Raw genomic sequence first — 17,565 nt, forward strand, 5'->3', positions numbered from 1 at the left:
CATATCTTTATAGTCCAGGAGAAAATTTGTAGTGGTTAACTGTAGCCCATCAAATGATGGAAAGAGACCAGAATTCAAGAAGTAGTGGTTATAAGAACTCATTGTTAGATCAATTCTCCACCTTTTTTTTTTTTTTTTAAAGATGGAGTCTCGCTCTGTCACCCAGGCTGGAGTGCAGTGGCGCAATCTGGCTCACTGCAAGCTCCGCCTCCCGGGTTCATGCCATTCTCCTGCCTCAGCCTCCCGAGTAACTGGGACTACAGGCGCCCACCACTACACCCGGCTAATTTTTTGTATTTTTAGTAGAGGCAGAGTTTCACCGCATTAGCCAGGATGGTCTCGATCTTCTGACCTCGTGATCCACCCACCTTGGCCCCTCAAAGTGCTGGGATTACAGGCGTGAGCCACTGCGCCCAGCCTCAATTCTCCATCTTTCCTTGCCTTCTTTCCTCCTTACCTTTTCCCTCCCTCCGTCCTTTCCTTCCTTCCATGTTAAAAGTTGTCTTCAAGATGGGTAGAGTTGGTAGATTTGGGGACACTGAGGGCTAACCTTTATTTTAAAAGCCCTCTTCACCCCAAGCCAAGTTCAAGGCAGAGCAATAGAAATGTGTCCCAGTAGCCCTTGAAGTTTGGCTTGATTTACTTATGTCCTGCAGTGGCCACTTGAACAAGAGGCTTCCAGACTAGGTACAGAGACTTAAGTGAAACTTTCTGTTTGAGTTCTGCTGCTGTGCGACTCCTCATGACTCAGCCTTGCTCCCTTGGTGAGGCTGTGCTGGCAGCAAGGCTGTGTAGCTAAGCCAAACAGTTGCCACAAAATTCATCTTTATTGCCCCTTTCCTTATAGTGCAGAAATGTGGAGTTGACAGAGTAATCACATCAGACATCTACGTGTTTGACAGCTGTCATGGACGATCTTTCTAGTCCAGAACATTCAGCAAATATTTATGAAGTGCCCAAGTAGAAATTTGCATGGCAAAGAGCTGGGGTTGAAAATGAATTATGCCCACAAGAAGCTTATAAATTAGTGCAGGGATAAAAAGATCTCCAAGATGAGGGTGGGAAGTGGTATGTGCCTTAAGAGGAGAGCAGAGAAAAGAGAGGAAGATATAAGGGTGGAGCAAGGGGAGGTTGATTTTGGTTGGAAAAACCAGGGAAAGCTTCTTGTAAAATGTGGCAATTAAACTTTCCCGGCAGACTAGGTAGAATTTGCACATCTACAACTGGCTTGTACACAGATTATAAGTTAGGGCAGCCATCCAGAAGGCACACAGAGAAAATGTAGGAGAGAGAGAAATAGGAGTCCAGTTTGCAGTGTTTGTGCAGGAAGGAAACATTGGCTGGGGAGGTCAGTTGAGAGCAGACAGCAATGGGTCTTGGCTACCAGGCAAAGGAATTGAAGCAATAGAAATGCCGGGAGAATAATTTGGGAAAGTTCAGGCAGACTGGAAAAGTGGATTCATGTTGAGTTGTCTGGGTCTGGGATCCTCAATGAAATCTTTCATCTCTATCTTGTGAGGAACCAAAATTGCCACCTTAGGTAGCATCTTACTCTAGCCATCTTCTTATATTTGGCCAGACTTCTTTCCTTGCACAAGACAAGCCCTTAACATGCTGCTCTAACTTTCCCATTTGTCATGATACTTAGGCAATAAAGCTGCGGGTTGCTGAGAGCCTGCCATGTGCCAGGCACCTTGGTAAGTTTGTCACATGTATCATCTTTTTAAATTTTCTCCCAAATCTGACGTGGAAAATGTTCCCCCTCGCCCCCCTTTTCTTTTCAGGCAAGGAAGCTTGAGTCCTAGTGTGGTTAACCATGTCCTAAGACAACCCAGCCTCTAAGTGACAGAAAAGTGATTTGCCCCATTGTATTCTGTTCTTTATTCTGTGCAAGCACTCAGAGCTCTTAATGTTGATAAATAAATAATAACAGCTGACAATGCATGTGCTCAACATACCACATGCAGTCACTCACAAAAATAACATGAAGTCCTTTTACTGTTTTTCTCATTTTACACATGAGAAAACTGTCTTAAAGATTTATATAATTTCCCCCAAATCACAAAGTTACCAGGTGGCGAAAGCCAAGATTTGAATCCAAGTTTAAAGCACATGGTCTTTACTCCTCTATTATAATTGATTACTAGTCTTGTTAGCACAGGGACCAGAGTCTAGCAGAGTGCCAGGCACATGGTGGGCACATACATGTTTTTAAATGTTCTATGAACAAAATAATGCAAATGAATTAGGGAGGAGATGAAATAAAGAATGAATGAATGAGTCTGGGTATGACACCAAGCCTGAGTTCTTGATATGGTCCTTCACACTATGTACAAATTTTGGTGAACTACTATCAACAGCACAGACGATATGGCCTGGTTCTGACTGTGTGGTCCATACAGCTGGGCTCTCCACAGGCATGGAATTGCGGTCAACTGCTAAATACTTGCTTTTTAGTCAGTTATGCTTTACCTATAGAAAGACACTTCTGGGCTGGGCATTGTGGTTCATGGCTGTAATGCTAGGACTTTGGGAAGCCAAAGCAGGCTGATCACTTGAGCCCAGGAGTTCGAGACCAGCCTGGGCAACATGGCGAAGCCTATCTCTACAAAAAATACAAGAATTACTTGGTCCTGGTGGCAAGCACCTGTAGTTCAGCTACTTGCGGGGCTGGGGCAGGAGGATCAGCTGAGCCTGGGAAGTCGAGGATGTAGTGAGCTGTGATCACGCCAGCCTGGGTGACAGAGCAAGACCCTGTCTCAAAACAAAAAACAAACAAATAACAACAAAAAAACTAGGTACATAGCATGCTTTAATATAAAATAATTCAATTAACAGCAATATGTAAATAATCCCAAATATTTAGGAAACTTTAGCAAGATTTTTGTTTTGTTTTTAACCAAATTTCACCTTTTATCGGTTCCTACCACTGAATTTTTAAAAATGAACTTTTACATTCAGAATAGTTTTAGATATATAGAAAATCTGCAAAAATGGTACAGAGAGTTTCCATGTACCCCCTATCCAGTTTCCCCTGTTGTTAACATCTTACGTTACTGTGGTCACAGCTAAGGAACCAACACTGGTACTTTGTTAATTAGACGCCATACTTCATTAAAACTTCATTAGCTTTTCCCATTGCTTTTTTTTTGTTTCAGGATCCGGGGCACCATATTATACTTAGCTGTTGTGTCTCTTTAGACTCTTCTGGTCTAAGTCAGTTTCTCAGACTTTCCTTGTTTTCCATCAATTGAAAACATTGAGAAGGGCTGGTCAGGTATTTTGTAGAATGTTCTTGGATTTGGGTTTGTCTGATGTTCTTCTCATAGTTAGCCTAGGATTATGGGTTGTGAGAGGAAGACCACAGAGGTAAAAAGTGCCAATCTCATTACATCATATCAAGACTACCACTACATTTTTAAAGCGAAAGCTTTAATTCTTTCACTTTTGGTGGTGATAGTGCCACATTACTGTAGTTTTGCTGATGGCTTTCACTGAGTCTCACTGGAGAGAGCAAACTCTCCTGCTGGCTTATGAGTTCATAGCTAAGTCTTTTTCTTTTCCTTTTCTTTCTTTCTTTCTTTTTTTTTTTTTTTTTTTTTGAGACAGGGCCTCACTCTGTCATCCAGGCTGGAGTGCAGTGGCGCAATCTGCTCTTGGCTCACTGCAACCTGCACCTCCCGTGCTCAAGTGATCTTCCCACTTCAGGCTCCCTAGTAGCTGGGACTACGAGTGCTGGTCACCATGCCCAGCTACTTGTTGTATTTTTAGTAGAGATGGGGTTTTGCCATGTTGCCCAGGCTGGTCTCGAACTCCTGGGCTCAAGTGATCCACCTGCCTCGGCCTCCCACTGTGGTGGGATTACAGGCATGAGCCATCACACCTGGCCCAAGCAAGGTCTTCAGTAGCAAAACATTTCGCAAAGAAGGAGTTCTACTTGTTCAGTTTTGCCTAACCTGGATAAGACAATCTTGGCTGTACTAATCAGGTAAGTTTCACCCAGTTGCAGTATAGAACAATGTTTTTCTTGTGGCTGTGAACAGGTAAATGGAGACATTTCTTTTCTGCTTTTCTTTTTCTTCCTCTTTTTTTCTTATTTCTTTTTTTCTTTCTTTTTCTCTTTTTTCTCCTCCTCCTCCTCTCCCTACTTTCCCTCCTCCTCCTCCTTCTCTTCTTCTTCCTCTTCTTCTTCCTCTTCCTCTTCTTCTTCCTCTTCCTCCTCCTCTTCCTCTTCCTCCTCCTCTTCTTCTTCCTCCTCCTCTTCCTCTTCCTCCTCCTCTTCCTCTTCCTCCTCTTCTTTTTCTTCCTTTTTCCTTCTCCTCCTCTTCCTCCTCCTCCTCCTCTTCTTCTGCTGCTGCTTCTTCTTCTTCCTCTTCCTCTTCTTCTTCCTCTTCTTTTCTTTTTCCTTCTCCTCCTTCTCTTCCTCCTCTTCTTTCTCCTTTTTTTCTTTCTTCTTTTTTCCCTTACATTTCTAATTCTTTTTTTTTTTTTAATCTTTTTTTTTATTTTTTATTTTTTTTAAAGTAGTCTTTTTTTTTTTTTTTCTTTTTTATTGATCATTCTTGGGTGTTTCTCGCAGAGGGGGATTTGGCAGGGTCACAGGACAATAGTGGAGGGAAGGTCAGCAGATAAACAAGTGAACAAAGTTCTCTGGTTTTCCTAGGCAGAGGACCCTGCGGCCTTCCGCAGTGTTTGTGTCCCTGGGTACTTGAGATTAAGGAGTGGTGATGACTCTTAACGAACATGCTGCCTTCAAGCATCTGTTTAACAAAGCACATCTTGCACCGCCCTTAATCCATTCAACCCTGAGTGGATACAGCACATGTTTCAGAGAGCACAGGGTTGGGGGTAAGGTCACAGATCAACAGGATCCCAAGGCAGAAGAATTTTTCTTAGTACAGAACAAAATGAAAAGTCTCCCATGTCTACCTCTTTCTACACAGACACAGCAACCATCCGATTTCTCAATCTTTTCCCCACCTTTCCCCCCTTTCTATTCCACAAAACCGCCATTGTCTTCATGGCCCGTTCTCAATGAGCTGTTGAGTACACCTCCCAGATGGGGTGGTGGCTGGGCAGAGGAGCTCCTCACTTCCCAGTAGGGGCGGCCGGGCAGAAGCGCCCCTCACCTCCCGGACGGGGCGGCTGGCCGGGCGGGGGGCTGACCCCCCCCACCTCCCTCCTGGACGGGGCGGCTGGCCGGGCGGGGGGCTGACCCCCACCTCCCTCCCGGACAGGGCGGCTGGCCGGGCAGAGGGGCTCCTCACTTACCAGTAGGGGCGGCCGGGCAGAGGCGCCCCTCACCTCCCGGACAGGGCGGCTGGCCGGGCGGGGGGCTGATCCCCCCACCTCCCTCCCGGACGGGGCGGCTGGCCGGGCGGGGGGCTGACCCCCCCACCTCCCTCCCGGATGGGGCGGCTGGCCGGGAGGGGGGCTGACCCCCCCACCTCCCTCCCGGACGGGGCGGCTGGCCGGGCAGAGGGGCTCCTCACTTCCCAGTAGGGGCGGCCGGGCAGAGGCACCCCTCGCCTCCCGGATGGGGCGGCTGGCCAGGCGGGGGGCTGACCGCCCCACCTCCCTCCCGGACGAGGCGGCTGGCCGGGCAGAGGGGCTCCTCACTTCCCGGTAGGGGCGGCCGGGCAGAGGTGCCCCTCACCTCCCGGACGGGGCGGCTGGCCGGGTGGGGGGCTGACCCCCCCACCTCCCTCCCAGACGAGGAGGGAGGATGCTCCTCACTTCTCAGACGGGGTGGCTGCCGGGCGGAGGGGCTCCTCACTTCTCAGACGGGGCGGTTGCCAGGCAGAGGGTCTCCTCACTTCTCAGACAGGGCGGCCGGGCAGAGACACTCCTCACATCCCGGACGGGGCGGCAGGGCAGAGGTGCTCCCCACATCTCAGACGATGGGCGGCCGGGCAGAGACGCTCCTCACTTCCCAGATGTGATGGTGGCCGGGAAGAGGCGCTCCTCACTTCCTAGATGGGATGGCGGCCGGGCAGAGACGCTCCTCACTTTCCAGACTGGGCAGCCAGGCAGAGGGGCTCCTCACATCCCAGACGATGGGCAGTCAGGCGGAGACGCTCCTCACTTCCCAGACGGGGTGGCTGCCAGGCAGAGGCTGCAATCTCGGCACTTAGGGAGGCCAAGGCAGGCGGCTGGGAGGTGGTTGTAGCGAGCCGAGATCACGCCACTGCACTCCAGCCTGGGCGCCATTGAGCACTGAGTTAACGAGACTCCGTCTGCAATCCCGGCACCTCGGGAGGCCGAGGCTGGCGGATCACTCGCGGTTAGGAGCTGGAGACCAGCCCAGCCGACACATCGAAACCCCGTCTCCACCAAAAAAATACGAAAACCAGTCAGGCGTGGCGGCACACGCCTGCAATCGCAGGCACTCGGCAGGCTGAGGCAGGAGAATCGGGCAGGGAGGTTGCAGTGAGCTGAGATGGCAGCAGTACCGTCCAGCTTCGGCTCGGCATCAGAGGGAGACCGTGGAAAGAGGGGAGAGGGGGGAGGGGGGAGGGGAGAGGGGAGAGGGGAGAGGGGAGAGGGAGCTCTATCTACCACACAGTCCTTCTCTGAATATGAGTCGGTCCCAATAATCTTAAATTAAGCAAAAATTGGCCTAGTGTGGTAGCTCATGCCTGTAATTCCAGGGCTCTGGACATTTCTAATTCTTAATGGTGCAGATGTCACCAAGGCCTTCATGGATGCCAGCAGGAAACAGCATTTATGTTGATGAGGCAGATGAAACTGAGCTTATGGGGCAAAGTCATAGGGGAAAATTATAAATATGTATCTGCAATCATATTTTTAATAGATGGTCCCCAAATTCCATATTCGATTTTTTCAGTAAAGATGCGCTCTAACTTGTCTTTGTTTGGAGTCATGCACTGCTGTCTGGACACTGAAGCCAGCCTCTGTCATGGACTTGTCTGTGCTCACACTTCCCTGTGTCTTCTCTGGGAGGGTGCTGCTGGAGCTGGGCCCTGGCTCGAGAACCAAGATCCATGATCTCCATTCAAAACTACTTTGCAGTTGGGTTTCAGTCAGGTTTTATCCATATTTGTTAAACATTTTAAAATGGTTATAAATTTCAGGAAAGCCAGTAAGTCTCAGATAGATAGAAAATATCAAGGCAATTTCCAAATGACAGTCATCATTATTGTTCTTTAGGAGGCCACATGGAACAAATTTATTCTGGAGTTTGTCTCACTAAATTTTCTTTTGTTTAATTGTATGTATGTATGTATGTATGTATGTACTTAGCGTGTGTCTCTTTTAGACAGAATATAACTCCTGAAAGGCAAAATAGCATCAGACTTTATTGTAGATCTTGGCTTAAGGTGCAGATGTTTTGGCTCAGTTAATAATCATTCTTTAACCTATTTTGAATTTTAGTTCATCAAGTAATAGGAAAATATGACAATTTTTTGAATGTGTTCTTAGGGGGAGGAGAGAGAAGAGTGAGAGCAAGCGAGAGAGAGAGAGAGAGTGAGAGAGAGAATATTCTCCTTTGAAGATGAGTTCTGGGCAAAAAAGGGTCGATCTTGGGTTGGTTTTAAGACATTGCCATGAAAACATCCTTTTCCCGTAATCACTTCCTGCCTTGCCTTTCACCACATCTCTTCTCTCATTCTTTAACTCCTTTACCTACTGTGGACCCACTGCTCAAGTTTGGGATGTGCTTTTCTGGCTGGGGTCCACGTCTTCCTCTGGAATGTCAGGCCTCAGAATGAGAAGTCTTAAAGGTCTCTTCCTTCCTGCTTTGCCACCACTGCTGGAGCCCCAAAGACTTTGGAGCTTAGCATTAACTCATCCTTTCAGGTCAAGCAGCACTGGCCTTTTAAAGTGGAAACTGCTTGCTTTGATGCATGGAAATGCACATTAATAGAATCTATCTGGAGAGGGATGGGGCCTATGCATGGGAACAGTGCCCATCAGACACTATGCCCAGCCACAGTAGCTACTCTCCTGGGGAGGTGGTGTCTGAGCAGGTAGGAGGTAAGGCAGCCTGCAAGGGAGGGGTTTAGGGCAGCAGCAGACTTCTACCAATGGGCTAATGTGCTCTTACCTACTCCTGCTAGGGTGGCCACACAAAGCCCTTTGGTTCTCTTGACCTTATAAACCAGGGAAGCCAAAAGCACCATCTCAGTCTGGCTCCTGATCACTACATGTGGTTGCCTAGAAGTGACTGAGAAAAGAAGAAGAAAAAAAAAAAAAAAAAGGAAAAGGAGAAGAAGAAGGAAGAAGAAGAAGCAGCTGCTGCTGTTGATTATATATATTCAGTGCTTAAGTGACCGGGACTGTCTTGAGAATTTATAAACATCAACTCATTTAATTCATACAATTCCATCAGAGAGGAACTTTTGCTGTTTCCATTTTATGTTAGAGACCTAAAGTTCAAAGAAATTAACTACAGATTGAGTATCCCCTATCCAGAATGCCTGGGACCAAAAGTGTTTCGGATTTTGAGCTATTTTTGGATTTTGGAATGCATGATGAGATATCTTGTGGAAGAGATTCTAAACACAAATTTCATTCAAGTTTCCTATAAACCTTATGCACATAGCCTGAAGGTAATTTTGTTTTTCCCTTGGGGATGCTGAATGAACTGTGTTGTTTGCCTGCATTTTGATGGTGACCTGTCACATGAGATTAGATGTGAAAATTTCCACTTGTGTCATGTCAATGTTCACAAAATTTTAGATTTTGAAGCATTTTGGATTAGGGATGCCCAACCTATAACTTGTCCAAGATGATGTAGATAGAAAGAGGTATGACCAGGTTTCAAGCCAGGTTGGTCTGAGTTTTGAGCCTCTCTTAACAATTCTGTTATATTAAGTTAAACAAACAAACAAAAACCTAATATCCAGGTGCTGAAGGATATGTGTTATGGGTGTGTATTTGTTTTGCATATGTATGTATGCATGCATGTGTTTTTGTGCTCATGTGTATGTGCATGTCTTAGTGTATCCATGTGTGTTTTGCCTATGTGTATATACTTATTTGTGCATGTTTGTGCATGTGTGCTTGCATACATATGCATTAACTTGCATATCTGTACATATGTATATATTTGTTGATATATGTGTTTTTTCGTACGTGTATGTATGCCTGTGCATGTGATTTTATAGTACAGTAGAAAATACAGCTGAGAAAAAAACCTTGATAAAAATCAAGGCTCAGTGTTTAAATCATGTCCACACAGTTTCTATAGAAAATGGCTTTAGGATATACTAATCATAGCCCTGACTAAATGGCCTGTGGCCCCAGAGCAGAGTCAGCAGGAGGGATGCAGGTGGTGTAGAAGCCATGCCTACTTTTAGCTGCCCATGAACTCCCACTTCATATGCTTCTGAATCCTGGGTTCTTTGGATACATTTATCTGGATTGAGATAATTTTCTTATTTTGGAACTGTATTAGTCCATTTTTGTACTGCTGTGAAGAAATACCTGAGACTGGGTCACTTATAAAGAAAAAGAGATTTAAATAACTCACAGTTTTGCATGACTGGGGAGGCCTCACAATCATGGCAGAAAGCAAAGGAAGAACAAAGGCATGTCTTACATGGCAGCAGGCAAGAGAGAAGTGCGGAGTGAAGGAGGGGAAAAGCCCCATATAAAACCATCAGATCTCATGAGAACTCACTCACTACCACAAGAACAGCATGGAGGTAACTGCCCCCATGATTTAATTACCTCCCACTAGGTCCCTCCTATGACACATGGGGATTATGGGAATTACAGTTCAAGATGAGATTTGGGTGGGGACACAGCTAAACCATATCAGGGACATTGCATTTCTTGAGTAAATTCAAGTGTGTTGTCTTCAGTTTATTTTGATTCTTCATTTGACTTAAAGCAAATGCATCCCTTTCCAGGACCATCCTGGTAAACATAGCCAGGTCTTCAGAAGTGCTTGTAAAACTGCATGAGGTCACTATGGGGATGGGGTGGCTGATGACTCTACTGTGGGTTTATGGAATGCCAAGTGGCAGAAACCTAAGACTATTCCTCATTTTCTTAAGCCAGTAGAAGCAATTATAACATGACTCATTATGGCAGGGGTTCATATGTGTCCTTGTGTGCATGTGGGTAGGTCATGGGTTATTCAACATTTCAGCAAAATGTTTATAAAGAGCTGGGGGCTGGGCATGATGGAAGTGGTTGGCCTGCACAAGGGTGAGTATTTTATCACTGGCATGATTTAGAATTGTTGGTACATAGTGATAATAAAAAGCAGACAAGTTGGTTTTATTATTGTTTTAAAATTCTCTACAGACCATGCACTCTCTTACCCCATTCCCCCAAGGCAGGCTTTCTCCACTGTCCCTTCTACTTGGTAACATCCCTGCAAAACATTCAGCTAGAGCTAGGATAAGCAATGAGGAAAATTCACTGTCTTACAAAAAGAAGTCTGGAATCAAGTGGTTTCAGGATTGGTTTAGCAGCTTAAGGATTTCAAACAGGTGTGGGGATTTTTCTGTCTTTCATTTCTCTCTCGTCATCCTGGCTAAGTCATCAGCTTGCCCCTCATAACCCAAGATGGCATCAGGTGGAGATGAGACAATGTCTGCTCCAAAAGGGGGTGTTTCTTTCCAATGTCTCTTTTAAATAGGGAGGACAGTTTTCCACAAAGCCACTCCATGGTTCAGGATTGGGTCACATAGCCATGAAATAGAGTCAGCAAACTACTATAGCCCGTGGGCCAAATCTGGCTAGCCACCTGTTTTTGTTCAGCTCACAAACTGAGAATGGTTTTTACATTTTTAAAGGATAAGAAAAAATCCAAAGAAAATAAATATTTCATAACATACATAAAATCCAAGTTTCATTGTCCATCAATAAAGCGTTATTGTAATACAGCCACACCCAATTGTTTATGTACTGATTAGGGCTGCTTTTGAGCAGCAGAGCCAGAGACCCCTGTGCACTGTCCATGGAGCAGCCTGAGCAAAGCACCAAGCTGAGAAAGTGCATGGGAGAGCAAAGTGTCTGATGCAGTTGGAAAAGACACTGAGGAGATTGGGTTAAGGTAAGATTTTGGAAGGCCTTGAGTGCTGAGCTGAAAAGGAAAACTTCGTCTTGTTGAAATGAAGGCTTTTGAGGAAGGATGAGCTGTCCTGAAATGTAACTTGATGAATATGACAGATAGGATAGAAGTCTGATGTGATATGATTGATCTGTAATAGTGGTTAGCTCTGTGTCTTAGTCTGCATGAGCTGCTACAACAAAATAAATGTTGTAGCATTTATTTTGTAAATAAGGAATTTTATAAAACAAAATTCCTTAGATCAAGGAATTTATAAAAATAGAAGTTTCTTCCTCACAGTTCTGGAGGCTGGGAACTTTATGATCTAGACACCAGCAGAGTCCGTGGCTGGTGAAGGCTCTCTGCTTCACACATGATGTCTTCTTGCTGCATCCTCTCATAGTGGAAGGGGCAATCAGGTTTCCTCAAGCCTCTTCTATAAGTATACAGATCTCATTCTTGAGGGTGGAGTCCTCATGACCTCATCATATCCTAAAGCCCTCACCTCTTAATACTGTCTCATTGGTGATTAGGTTTTGATATATAATTTTGGAAGTACACAAACATTCAGACCATAGCACTCTGCCATATAACCAAAATTATAAAGAGATCTCACCAATCTTAATATAAAGCTAGGAAAATGCAATGTGGCTAAATGGACTTGAACGTGTGTTTTGTGCTGGATTCACTGAGATTTTTTTTAAATGGAGTTGAACTTCAATATTTAAAAAATCTGAATTTGTAACCTCTCTCACATGACAAGAATCAGCTGGAGCTGAGTTGGGACTGTTATTTTTAGGTTTTCCATAGTCTATCATGAGTTAGTATTCTTTTGACATTGAGGCCAAGTGTGAGTTGCTATTTATCGTTGCTGTTTAGGGTAAATGCTAGCTGCTGTAACAAATAAACCCTGACATTCCACTGGCTCAGTATCTAATATATAGAAGTACATCACTTACCGATGTAATAGTCCAACACAACACAAAGGTTCCTGGTAAGTGGATAGTCTTCTTCCATACGATCGTTTAGGGGCTAAAGGAATTTTCCATCTCATGGCTCAGCCATCTGAACCTTAGAGGCCTATGTATGCAGCTGGTGGATGGGGAAGAGAAGAGAGAGAAGGGTTAGTTTCTGAATTGCCTTGGCTCAGAAGTAACATACAACAATTTTGCTCATATTCTATTGGCAAGAACTAGTTAATGGTCCCAATCAGCTTCAAGGGAGCTATAAAAAGTATTCCATGCAGCCACTTTGTAGCAACAACTATTTATGGAAAAGGGAACATGGATTTGAGTAGACAGTTGGTCATTTCAGCTACTATCATCTTTTCTCTACTGTTTTTCTAATGGTTTAGGGTTTACTCATGACTTTTCTTATTCTTGACTGATCTCATTTGCATTACTTAAGAAGTACTTGTAGGCAATTGGCTTTGTAGCTCCTGGTGTGTGGTTAATGCATTACTTTAGAACAACAATTTAGTGGATATAAAGAGTCCTTCCTGGATGGGAATGCTTTGTTAAATTTATACTGGTATCTAGTCACTATATCTGTATGCTGACCATTTTGGTCTTTCTACCAGCTTCCTTCTGTTTAGATACTGGACTTTATATTTTGTTTTCTTTGTTTGTGTAGCAGACTCCTTCAAAACTTTATGGTGTAAAAATACCCAGTCATTTTATTAAGATGATGGGTTCTATGGGTCAGGAATTTGGACAAGCACAGCAGGGATGGCTTAACTCTGCTTCTTGGTGACTGGGTACCTAGCTGAAAGGCTTAAATGTCTGGGTGTGGTGGCTTGCACCTGTAATCCCAGCACTTTGGGAGGCCGAGGCAGGCGGATCATGAGGTCAGGGAATCGAGACCATCCTGGCTAACATGGTGAAACCCTGTCTCTACTAAAAATACAAAACTTAGCCTGGCGTGGTGGTGGGTGCCTGTAGTCCCAGCTACTCGGAAGGCTGTGGCAGGAGAATGGCGTGAACCTGGGAGGCGGAGCTAGCAGTGAGCCGAGATCCACCATTGCACTCCAGCCTGGGTGACAGAGCGAGACTCTGTCTCAACAATAAAAATAAAAATTAAAAAAAAAATAAAGGCTTGAACATCTGCAGACCAATTCAGATGGCTGGAGAATGGAATCCTCTCAAGGTTCCTTTACTCATATCTGTGAAGACTGGAATGTTGGGATTGTCACCTGTAGTGTTCCAAATGGCCTCCCCATGTGGTTTGGGCTTCCTCACAGCATGGCAGCCTTGGATAGTCAAACTCCTTACATGGTGCCTTAGGACTCCAAGAGCAAGTATTTTAAACAAACGAGGCAGAAGCCCTGTAACCTTTTATGACCTAGCATTGGAAGTCACATGGTGTCACTTCGGTAGAATGCTATTGGTCAAAACAGTTGTCAGCCTACCTTGATTTAAGCAGAGGGTACTTAGACCCTACCTCTTTATGGGAAGAATGTCAAACAACTTGAACATGTTTTAAAAGGTACATAGACTGTCACATTAATTGGTATCTTTGTGCACGTAATATAAAGCAGGCCATTTAGCGAAAGGAGTAAATTTTCATCAAAAGCTCAAAATATCTCTAACTTTCTTTGATCATCTCTCATCACTGTAAGGAGCTAAAATGAATAAGGACAATTCTAATTGCTTTAAACTGTGAAATATGCTACACATCCCAGGTACTCTCTTTAGAAGTCTGGATTTCTTTTTTTGAATTTTAATGCATTGGACTTTGAGGCAATATGGAATCCTGTCTGGTCTGGAATCCTCTCTAGCCTGATATGTGGCTTCCCTCCTAAAATGTGTTTAGGTTTCAAGTCTGGCTTCAGACCAATCAGGCTATCTCAAACAGAATTTATAATTATGGGATGCATTTGGATCTATATCGGGAATATCACCTGGGGTGCACAGAAGAATTCTGGGAGTCCATGATCTTGGATGGGAACAATTACATGTTTATTTTCACTAACCTCTAGTTAAAATACAGCATTTTCTTCAATTACAAATGTAGGCAATAAATTATATTTATTAATTGTATATATATTTTTATTAATCTTTTCAGTACCTATGACTCCAGGATTTGCCAGTGAAAGAAGTCAACAATATTTTAACTTTGATCTTAACCAAAAGGCCAAGAAGTGATGCTAATATTTTCATATACTACGACAGTTGCAGGTATCTTGAAATTCTGTTTATGTTCATCACTACTTTAAAGTTGTGATAGTTATTAGCTATGCTTCTAAATGACATGTGACTACAGTCTCCCTGTCTATAGACACACGTCTATCATAGCTGGGTAGTAATCCAGGCAACTCTGCCACAAGTCATGGGCTCAGCCACCAGTCCACGAAGTCTCCAGTCACACATATTGCTTCGGACTATTCTCTATCCCCAGTTGTCAATTAACTAAAATATTAAATGAGGTAAGTTATTTTCATTGTTTGATAATGTTTTGCAAAACTGAACAGGCCAAATGAGAATTTATAGCCCTGGCTAAGGTGGTGCAGTCTGTTCTTCCTGGAATTCCCAGAGGTTGCTCAGGTTTAGGATTCAGGTGCGATTGAGGGAGGAAACACCATGAGTCAGGGCACAGAAACTTGATCAAGTGGTATAAGCCCTGGTAACATTTTTCATTTGGAAGTTTCAGTGTTCTGCCCTAATAGATGGGGCCATGTAATGAAAAGACAGAAGCTTTACAAAATTAGTATTTTGGGAGATAGGTGATACAGGCACATTGCACAAAATTGAAAAATTCAAAAGGAATTCAGTGAAAATATTTATATTACTCCTGTCCCTCAGCCACCCAATTTTCTTCCCCAGAGACAACAACTGCTACCAGTTTTTTTGGTATAATTATCGATCGAATGAATATGTATGCAATCAACATCCACCATAAACACATGCCAAGCCCCTACTATAACAAGAGTCCCTTATTTTGGGGGTATCATGAAAATAAAGCATGACATTATAAAATTCAAATTGGTATGGAAAGATATCAGTTACAAAAGAAAATCTTTCTTGATCCTTCTCCTTTTAAAAAACTTTTTTGGGATCGTTTATTTTTTAGTGCTTCTGGTGCCTAGCTCCATACTTTAAATAAAGTGCTTATATCTCTATTTCTGGACTTATCAACTTCAGATAGGACTCTCCAGTATGATATGTTTTATCTAAAGCAACCTATATTAACTAATGTAAGTGAACTCCTCTCTTTCCATTTTTCAGTTAGTTATTATTCTTAATTCCTCTTTTGGTTATCTTCACAACTTTAAAAACTATTTCTTTTGTAGTGTCAACATCAATAACATTCATTTTTTGCTCTATAAATATGATTATTCTATGCATTGTCCATATGTTCATTCTAAATATTAACAATAATTCAAAACTTCTAAGTTTTTATGAAATATTATAACTTAATACAAATATTTGTTATTTCCAAAATGATTATTGTGATTGGACCTTTAGAGAAGGAAATATAATCAAAACTGCTGCCATGCAAAGCAATGTTAATAATAACACCAATTCTTATGGAATACTATCAATCCCACTTTAAAGATGAGGATGTAGAGATCCGAGGGGTTCAGAACCTTGTCCCAAGGTCTCACCGTATTTGGTAGAGCAAAGTAGACACGGTTTGAAACCAGGCAGTCTGATTCTAGTCCATGATACTCACTATTACACTGTTCTGCCTCTTTAAGCAACAACATCAAATGGATTCTCTTGCCTTCTACTCCATCAATTTCCTGTCACCTGAAATTCTTTGTAGTGAAGAATATATGAAAATGGTTGAAATAAAATGTAAAAATAACCCCTTTGCCCTTCCCATAACCATTGCCCACCCCCAAAAAAATCAACGTCGATAGTTTGGTGGGTTGTCTTTCCAGTCCTTTTTCTATGTAGTTTAATGAGCTCACATACTTTACCAATTGCTTGCTTTTTGATTTGGATATCTTCCCATATGAGCATATAAAAATCTATTACATCCTGTTGAGATAGCACTTTAAAATTCCTTTATATGGATGTACCCTACTGATGGATGTTTGGATTGCTTCCAGTTTTCACTATTACACACAAAGCAGCCAAGAACATCTTAGCTCATGCTCTTTGGGCACATGTGTTTTTCTCTAGGATATGTTGGTAGCAATGAAATTGCTGAGAGTGTAGGCACATTTAAAATTGTGATAACTCTTGCTAAATTGCTTCCCTTCTACACACAGAAGGCTTTAAAATGTACACTTCTTCCACGTTGAATGAGAATGTTTGTTTCTTTATAGCACCTTCAGCATTTGAAATCATCGATATTTTTACTTTTTGTGAGGCTGATGGGCAAAAAATTGATAAACTGGTTGTTCGTAAGTGATTCTTTTATTACTAATAAGGTTCACCATCTTTTTATTGACATTTTGTCATCTGTTTGTTGACATTTGTAATTCCCCTGCAAATTGCCCGTTCATAGCCTTTGCTCATTTAACAATTGAGATATGGGCCTCTTATAGATTTGTAGGAGATCTGTATAGTTTGGATAATAATCCTTTATTTAGTGCATTGTATATATTTTCTTCCAATGGCGTGCTTATTTTTCAATTTTATTTGTGCTTTCCTTTGTCATACAGAATTTTACATTTCTATGTAGCCAAATCTGTTAATCTACCATGGATATTTCAGTTAGTATCTCAAAGCCAAGGTGTTTAAAACTGCATTTCCCATCGTGCCCCCAAATACCTTCTCCTCTTGACCATTTGAAACTTGAGTCTTGTTTTTTTTGTTTTTTTTTTCATTACAAGGGCAGTTAGAAAACTTCATGGCCAATGATCTTGTAATTTTTTTAAAAAGTAAAAGAGAAGTGTAAAGATATCTTTTTAAATGCAATTATCATGCTCTTCCACGTTGCAGCAGACAACAATAGGTTGATAAGCTGGTGTGTTTGCAAGTTCCTGCACTGAAACATTATTACAAATTACTCAATGTGTTGCCTGGGGATAGGTCCTCCACCCTGATGTTGTCAAACTTAATTTGGTTCTCTTTAGCTCACTAATCTCCAAACCAGACCACTTTTCAGCCCACAGAGACCCGCCTTTTTATTGTGAGCACAATAAGGGTCGAAAGCATGTGGAAGGAATGGTTCAACGTTTTGCATTAACCCCAGGGCAGGTGTTCCTTCATGGTGGTAAAAATGGTTCCTGAATTCTACCCATATTGGAGTGAGGGTTGATAGCAAACCTAGGGGACATGATCAGTTTAAAAAATTGCATTTCTTTCCTTCCTTCATGGGCTCCTCTCCATGCCTCCTGCTCCTCCTGACCCTCCCATCTGCCCTGGCAAGGAAGAGAGCACACTGCTTTCTGTCCATTCTTTGCCCTCTTTCTTGGCTTCCATAGCTATACTTTGGGGACCTCACAGTAACTTCCCAGTGCAGAGCACTTGACTGCACGGAACCTGGATTGACTCAAACCTGTGAATTTCCCTTCCTGAAACCTAGGATGCCATGGAGTCCCCCAACTGATTTCATAAATTTGGTGTCACATTGTAAATCAAGCA

At 43.0% G+C, this 17,565-nt stretch overlaps 1 pseudogene; it reads right to left on the bottom strand.

The window, feature by feature from the left end:
* Positions 1–2,925: 2,925 nt before the first annotated feature.
* LOC134728516 (rRNA 2'-O-methyltransferase fibrillarin-like) lies at positions 2,926–12,046 on the bottom strand (annotated as a pseudogene).
* Positions 12,047–17,565: the final 5,519 nt, after the last annotated feature.

The sequence above is a fragment of the Pan paniscus genome, chromosome 11 (assembly GCF_029289425.2).
Source record: "Pan paniscus chromosome 11, NHGRI_mPanPan1-v2.0_pri, whole genome shotgun sequence".
Taxonomy (NCBI): domain Eukaryota; kingdom Metazoa; phylum Chordata; class Mammalia; order Primates; family Hominidae; genus Pan; species Pan paniscus.